At 35.3% G+C, this 9013-nt stretch overlaps 1 protein-coding gene across 13 annotated transcripts in view; it reads right to left on the bottom strand.

Moving 5' to 3' along the window:
* Positions 1 to 9013, bottom strand: part of CLOCK (clock circadian regulator) — a 120611-nt gene that overhangs the window by 66177 nt on the left and 45421 nt on the right. For all 13 annotated transcript variants that reach the window (XM_019640851.1, XM_019640848.1, XM_019640847.1 and 10 more), the window contains one exon: positions 1619 to 1710. The gene's annotated coding sequence lies outside the window, so the exon portion shown is untranslated. The remainder of the gene's footprint in view (positions 1 to 1618; positions 1711 to 9013) is intronic.

The following is a 9013-nucleotide window of genomic DNA, read 5'->3' as shown; positions in this document are numbered from 1 at the left end:
AATGATGGTGCCAACTTGGGCCAGTGAAGCAACGTCCTCCACAAGTAGACTGAAGAACAAAAAGGACAGCAACTTATCTGTTCTCCTTCCCCCAATTCCCCAGCGCTGTACCCATCCCCCCAATTCCCCAATAAAAATCTTTAAAAAAGAATGGGTAGTTGCCTAGGTTTCCAAAGTCAGGAGAAGGATGTATGGAGTAGAAACATCTCTTAAACAGTTTTGCAACAAATCATCCTGCTTTTAGTTCCACCCTCACTCCTGTTTGCAGAATAGTGCTTTCAATTCCTGAACATTTTACAACTTCTACAGTACCACTAACTGTTTCTCAGCATTCCCACAGTTGGCTTGCGATTCTAGGATCTACAAGACAGTTACCACTCTTCCTTTTGCTTTTCAGGTTCTAAAACTGTGTTGCAACTGTTTCCTCTCCCATTCTCTTTATTCTTGTGAAGTTCTGTCTTCTGTAAAAATCCTTTTACTTCAGCTTTAATGAAGTTTTAGGAGGAAATGGAATTTAACTGCATTGTCTGCCATCTTTAACTGGAAGTTTCTCATTCTCTCTTCATTAACTTTAATCAGGGCTTCAATCCTCACACACTTCACTGAGACTGTTCACTCATATTAGAGTTATCAGTGACATTCATGTTACCCAATCTAATGGCTGCTTTACTCTCTATTTCACATCTTAGTAGCATGTGATCTAACTGACCACTTCTACATCTATTAAATACTTCTTCATGGCTTCTGTGGCAGAACACTTTCCTGCTTTTCCATCCATCTCGCTGGCTGCTCCTTCTGCTCTGATTAACACTGGCATGTCCAGGGTTAAATCTTTCTCAATTTAGGTGCACTCCCTAGATAATTTCATCCAGACATGACTCTAAGTATCTCTTTATGGCAATAACTCCCAATTCCATACCCCTAGACCAGATTCTCAACTTCAGAGTTATGCATCCAACTACCTTTTTGATGTTTCAACAGATTTTACAGGCGTCTAAAATATCATATAGCAAAACACTTGATTTTCTTCAGTAAATTTGCTCCTCTCCACTTTTCTTCTCCAACCTAAACTCCATATACTCTTTCCCCACTTATACTCCAGCCACGTTTGCGCTTTCTATTCCTCAAGCATTCCATGGTCATTTTTCACTGCCTCCTATAATAACTACCCAACAAAGGCAACCTCTCAGATCTTCACATGGTTGGCACATTTGTGCCATTCAGATCTCAACTGAAATATTATTCTTCAATGAGTGCTTCTCTAACTACCTAATTAAAGTAGTCACCAGTCTTTATCACATTACCTTATTTTAATTCTCTGCATAGGACACAAGATATTTTTCATTTGTTTATTATTTGCCCTCCCTCTCTTTAGAATGCAATCCTCATGAGAGCAAGGACAGCTTCCGTCTTGTTCATCATTGTATTCTCAGTAGCCAAAATAGTATCTGAAGACAGCTGGCACAATATTTTGGGATAAATTAATACAACACAAAAAATTTTTAAATAAAACTTTCCTCAAATTAGTGTATCAAAATAACTTACTGATTTTTAAAAATATTTTTTTCTGGAAAAATGTCATTTCAAAATGCATTCCAATACACAACCCCATCATTACCTTTTGTATTTTTTGGATCTTTTGAACTGATTCTTCAGAAAACTATAGGCTTAATGTATTCTTCTATATGGCTGACCATCAGTCTCAAAATTCTGTTTAAACAGAAAAACATTTATTTGTTAGATTTATTCAATTAGTATATAAACATATGTTCAAGTTTATCATGAAGTTTTAATTCTGAAACATTTAGAACTTGATCATAAAAATGTGCAACATACTAAACTCTACAAATCACTTCTAAAAAGAAATCACTTAAAAATAAACTAAAACAATCACTTTTAATTCTAGTACAGAAGTCAAAACAGAAGTATAAAAATAACTACACAGGGTGCCAAAAACATGTATACACATTTTAAGAAAGGAAAAAAACTATTAAAATTGTAATAATATATACCAATAACAAAAAATGAATACAAGTCACGTTTGACTTCTGCAAGTACAGGAGGTGCTCAAAGGGGTTACCATCAGCGCCCAGACACTTCTGATTACGGTGAACTACTACACTTGAGCAACACTGACCAAAGTGTCCATTTGTATACATTTTTTTGGAACCCATGGAATAACTATAAAAATATGTTAGTGGATGGATACACAATATAAAAAGGTGTAATCTGTGACATCAATAACAAAGTGTGATGAGGGGGAGAGAAGAGTAGAGTTATTGAAGTAAAGCTGTTATCAACTTAAAATATATTAAAACTATAAGATGTTTTAGGTAAGACCCATAGTATGCACAAAGAAAACACCTATAGAGGATGAAGATACATAAAAGGAAATGAGAAAGATTTCAAAGCATGTCACAATAACAAAAAAAAATCAATGAACCAGAAAGGAAGACAACAAGAGAGGAATAAAGTGACAAAAAACTACAAGACAGGCAAATGAACAAAATGGCCATATTAAGTCCTTCCCTCTCAGTAATTAAATGAAAATGGATTAAAGTTAGCAATCAAAAGACATAGCATGGCTACATAAATTTAAAAAAACAAAGATCCAGCTATGTGCTACCTACAAGAGACTCAGCTTTTAGATTTAAGGACACATAGAGTCTGAAAGAGAAAGACTGGAAAAAACATATTCCATGCAAATGGTAACTAAAAAAGAGGAGTGGCCATATTTATATCCATACTTTTGTAAGACAAAATAGACTTTAAGTCAAAAACTGTCACAAGAAACAAAAAAGAGCATTATATAATGACAAAAAGGTCAATTCATCAGGAATATGTAATTATAAATATATATACATCCAACATCAGAGCACCCAAATATTTAAAGCAAACACTGACAGAAATAAACAGAGACATATACAGCAATATAATAGGAGATTTCAACATCCCAGTTTCAATAACGGACAGAATATCAAAACAGATGATCAATAAGGAAACAGATGGCTTGAAGAACAATACAGATCAAATGGACTTAACAGACATATACAGAGTGTTCCACCCCACAGCGGCAGAATACACATTCTTCTTAAGTGCACATGAAACATTCTCCAAGATGATGAGGAACATGATAGATGTCCACTCTCACCACTTCTATTCAATATAGTTTTGAAGTCCTAGCTACAGCAATTAGGCAAGAAATAAACGGCATAGCAGAAAGTTATAAGTAAAATAATCTGTTCACAGATGACATGACCGTATATGGAGAAAACCCAAAAGACCACACACACACACACACACACACACACACACACACACACACACACACACACACACACGTAACAACTGTTAGAACTAATATCAAAGTTGCAGGACACAAAATCAACATACTAAAACCAGTTGCATTTCTATACACTATAACAACGAATAATCTGTAAAGAAAATTAAGAAAGCAATGCCATTTACAACAGCATCAAAAAGAATAACGTACTTAGGAAATTAACTTAACCAAAAAGGTGAAAGAATTGTACACTAAAAATTAAAAAACACTGAAGAAAATAAATTAGACACAAATAAATAGAAAGACACCCATGTTCATGGATCGTAAGAATTAATATTGATAAAATGTCCATACTACCCAATGTGGTCTACAGATCCAACAAAATCTCTATCAAAATCTCATGGTATTTTTGGCAGAAATAGAAAAAAAACCTAAAATTCATACAGAATCACAAAGGATCTCAAATAGTCAAAACAATCTTAAGAAAGGAGAACAGAGCTGGAGGCCTCACACTTCCTGACGTGAAAACATTACAAAGCTACAGTAATCAGAACAGTATGGAAGAGGCATAAAGCCAGACATATAGACCAATGGAACAGAAACAAGAGCCCAGGAATTAACTCATGCTTATATGGTCAAATAGTCTTCAACAAGGGTGCCAAGACTACATAAAGGGAAAGGATAGTCTCTTGAACAAATGGTGCTGGGAAAACAGGCTATTCACACACAAAAGAATAAAGCTGGACCCTTATATTACAACATACCAAAAAAATCACATCAAAATGGATTAAAGACTTATATGTTAGATCTAAAACTATAAAATTCTCAGAAGAAAATACAGAAAAGTTTCAGGATACTAGATTTGGCAATAATTTCTTGGCTATGACACCAAAAGCACAGGAAACAAAAGCAAACTAAAATGGGACTACATAAACATAAAAGGGACTATATCAAACTAAAGTCTTCTGCACAACAAAGGAAATCATCAACAAAATGAAAAGGCAACTTACTGAATGGGAGAAAATATGTGCAAATCATTTATCTAATAAGGGGTTAATATCCAAAATATATTAGGAACTCCTACAACTCAGCAAAAGAACAAATAAATAACTTGATTAAAAAATAGGCAAACGACTTAAATAGACATTTCTCCTAAGAAGACATACAATGGCTGACAGGTATTTGAAAAGTTGCTCAACGTCACTAATCATCAGAGAAACGCAAATCAAAACCATGCGATATTATCACATATCTATTAGGATGGTCATTATAAAAACAAAACAAAAAAATCAGAGATTAACAGGTATTGGCAAGGATGTGAAAAAATTGGAACCTGTCCACTGCTGGTGGGACTGTAAACTGGTATAGCCATTATGGAAAACAATATAAAAGTTCTCAAAAAATTAAAAATAGGAATAGCATATTATCCAGCAATCCCACTTCTGGTTATTTATCCAAAAAGACTAACAGGATCTTGAAGAGATAATTGTACTTCCATATTCACTGCAGCATATTCAGAGTAGCCAAGAACAAAATGACCTAAATGTCCATTGATCGATTGAATGGCTAAAGAAAATGTGGTATATACACACGATGGAATACTATTCAACCTTGAAAAAGGAAGAAGTCCTGTTATATGTCACAACATGGATGAACCTTGAGGACACTATGCAAAGTGAAATAAACCAGTTACAGAAGAACTAATAATGCATGATTCCACTTAAATAAGATACCTAAAGGGGTCAAATTCATAGAAGCAGGAAGTAGAATGGTGGATGCCAGTGCTTGGAAGAGGGGGGATATAGGTAGTTGCTTCAGTAGATACGGAGCTTCCTCCATAGTAAGGTGTATTTCTTTCCTCTGGCTTCTTTTAGGATTTTTTCTTTAGCTCTGATGTTCTGTAGTTTGAAAATGATATGCCGCAGTGTCATTGGGGGGGGGGGGCATTTATACTGCCTGATGGACTCTGCACTTCCTGGATCTGTGGTTTAGGACATTAATGCAGGGGAAAACTCTCAACCATTACTGTTTCAAGTATTTCTTCTGTTCCTTTCTTTCTTCTCCTTCTGGTATTCTCATTACATTCATGTTATACCTATTATAGTTGTCCCATCATCCTTGGATATTCTAGGGTGGTTTTATTTTTTGTCTGTTTTTTTTATCTTTTTAGTTTTCTAGGATTCTACTGAGATATCCTCTAGCTCAGAGATTCTTTCCTCAGCCATGTCTAGTCTACTAAGTAAGCCCGTTGAAGTCATTCTTCATTTCTGTCACAGTGTTTACCTTTAATATTTCTTTTTGGTTCTTTCTTAGGATTTCCATCTCTCTGCTTACATTGCCCATCTGTCCTTGCATGCTGTCTATTTTATCCATTAGATGCCTCAGGATATTAACCATACTTTTTTAACTTCCTGGTCTGATAATTCCAACCTCTTTGCCATGTCTGGTTCCTATGCTTGCTCTATCTCTTCAAACTGTGCTTTTTGCCTTTTTGTATGCCTTGTAATTTTTTCTTGATTGCTGGACATGACACACTGGGTAAAAGGAATTGTTGTAAATAGGCCTTTAGTAATATGGCAGTGATGCGTGGAGCGAAGAAAGCACTCTATAGTCCTACCAGTACGTTTCAGTCTTTCAGTGAGCCTACGCCTCTGGACTATAAATATAAACTCAGTTTTTGCTTTGTTTTGTTTCTTTCCTCCCTCGCTGGGATAGAATGGTTAGAGTGGGCTAGAGTTGGATATTTCCCGTCTCCCATACGGAAGGCTAAAGGGAAATAGTGCTGGGTATTTCTCTTCTTCCAGGTCATTTAGGCTCTGATAATACCCCAGCAGGTTAGGCTCCGATTAACTAGCTCCCCCTAAAGGCACGCCTTTATAAGAAGAGTCTTCTGGTGTATTTCAAAAGTGTTCCTTTTTCCCTCCCCATGTTGAAAAGCAAGAGAGGATTTTCTCTAACATTTACTGTGGGAACCTGGTCAAGCTGCTGGAAGTAAATCTTAAATTTCACAACGTTGGCCCCTGGAGTTTTTAACTCTCACAGTTGTCCACAGTGAGCCTCCAGCAACTTGTCAAGCACAGTTCAGGTTTCCTATCTAGCACTGTTCCTGAGGAGGTTTCAGCTTGTGATTCTGTGTTCCAGGAAGCCATGACTCCTTGTATTTGCCTGTCTCTCCAATCTTGAGGGCAGTGGTTTGCCCTATGTCTTCCCCTCTCTCATGGATTTAAGAAGAGTTGTAGAATTATAGCCACTTAATAATTTGAAGGAATTAGTTAACAACAAAGAATTTCTTAGGCCTTTTCCTATAACAGAACTCGACACAGACTAATGACATGGCCCAACAATAACAACTGCACAGGGCTGGCTGCCACAGTATTTACTATTTGTACTCTATTTACCATGAATTAGTCCTCAATTGTTCCAAACATGCATTCCTTATAATGAAGCCCTCAGAAAGTTTAACTGATAAAAATAACACTTTAATCAAATGATGGCTTTAAGAAAAAGTCATGACCCAATGCTGACTGGTGACCCTATTTACATAATATTTATTAAGAAATCAACTATTCAGATTATGGCTGCTTCACATTTTGTTTCTCCCCCCATCTCCCCACTTTGTGTGTATGTGTATGCATGTTGTGTATGTATCTACTTTTGTTTGTATTTTTACCATCAAGAAAGAATATTAGGGTAAATTTCACTAAATTAAAGTTAGGGGTATGGAAAGAACTTCAGGAGCCGTCAATTTTAATAAGCAATGTTTTTTCACTGACAGAAGTTTGGGGAGATGTATCAACAGCTTGAAAATATTTATGTCCTTTAACCCAGTAATTTCACTTTGAGAAACAACGTAATAATCAGAGACGTATCCAAAGTTTTATATTCATTGCACTATTATTGAACATAAACCTAGAAACAATTTAACATCCAACAGTAACAGTAGCATCAAAATATATCAAACATAAATCCAAATATGCAAAAAATACCAACTGTGGTTATTCCTGAGTAATTTAGCTTATGGATTTTTAAAAAACTTTTTCTTTAGTGCTTTCTAAAATTTTCCCATGAACATGCATAATTTTTATAACCAGAAAAACTTAAGGGATGCCTTTTTTCTTTTCCTTTTCTTTTAATTGCTTAATACTAGAGCCCTGACTATACATAAGGAACATAAAATACATGCATATCTATTCCAGAGAACAAAACACAAGTAACAAAGTAACATGAGTTAACAAAGATTTTTCTCAACATGAGTAACCAAGATTTTTTTATGTAGTGTTCACATATAACTTAAAAAAAAACTTTTAATTTCATCTATTAACAATTTTTAAATTATTATTAAAAATGGTTAACTCAGAAATCTGGGTTTAAAAAAAATGGAAACCACAATAAATCTTTCTCTAACCTAATAACCTATTGACCCACTGACCTACATTGGAATTTAGGTTAGTTAAATCTGATATCACAGATATTTCTGTGACTGATGGATCTATTAGCATTAATTAAAAGCAGTGCTGAAATTTAATTGACTGGTATAATATAAAACCTAAGCAATAAACCTTAACTATGTTTATCACCATTTGTGAAAAATTCTAACTTGCTTCTGCAGATTACCAAGTAATTTGTATTATAGCTAAAAAGATAATTATTTCTGAGAACAATTTTAATTTATGAAGACCCAAAAACTTTTAAAATTGTTTAATGTTTGAATAAAGATAAAATTAAACAGTAGTTCTCAATTTATTCAATACTGAATGGGAACGTGAGACAACAAATAAATGTAAAATATTAGGAAGATGAAAAACATTCTTGATTCTACTGTAGTAGTTTTTAAGACCAATTTAAATTAAAAATTGACAGTAAGAACAAAAAATACACCCAAAACAGTCTCATGAAACAGACCTCTTAGAATCAGGAAGACGCTTGCTCATGACAAACATCAAATGATACCAAAACTGTAACCTGTCATATGTCTAGACGAGGTATTTTTGAAACCTCATTAAATAAAAAACTGAAAAATTAATACAGCTTTAGTGACACACAAGACTATTCAAATGACTCAACTAATGTATTTACTCAAACAATGTCTGAGTTTCCTATTCATGTAATGGACTGATCTGGTCCACATGAGCACCTTATTCCTTTTTCAGAGATGAGACTGAAGCCTGAACCTGTCACCAGCCTCAAATGAGCCCTACAGAAGATCTAAAGATTCAGGGAGAGTCAAATTCAGAGTGAACTACACACCAAACCAAGTACCATACCCTGCACCTGCACCACCCTGCACCATGTCTCTCTCTATACTAGTACCAGCAGAAGAAAGAGGAGGCCCTATGGTAGGCAAAATAATGGATCCACTAAAAGGACCATGCCCAAATCCCTGAAACCTGTGAATGTGTTATACTGTACATAGCGAAAAGGGACTTTGCAGGTGTGATGAAGGTCAAGATCTTGAGATGGGGGAGATTATCCTAGATTGTCCAGGTGGTCCAGTGTAGCCACATGAGTCTTTAAAAGCAGAGGACCTTTCCTGGCTGTAGGCAGGAATAGAGGGATGACAAAAGGAGGGTTAGAAAGATGCAGTGTTGCTGGTTTTGAAGATGGAAGAAGGTGTTCACAGTCAAGGAATATGGGCAGCCTCTAGACCAGTGGTTCTCAACCTTCCTAATGCCGCGACCCCTTAATACAGTTCCTCATGTTGTGGTGACCCCCAACCATAAAATTATTTTC

This window comes from Hipposideros armiger, unplaced genomic scaffold (genome assembly GCF_001890085.2).
Source record: "Hipposideros armiger isolate ML-2016 unplaced genomic scaffold, ASM189008v1 scaffold_53, whole genome shotgun sequence".
Taxonomy (NCBI): domain Eukaryota; kingdom Metazoa; phylum Chordata; class Mammalia; order Chiroptera; family Hipposideridae; genus Hipposideros; species Hipposideros armiger.
The sequence above is the reverse complement of the archived record's forward strand: the minus strand, read 5'-3'. Positions and strand labels throughout refer to the sequence as shown.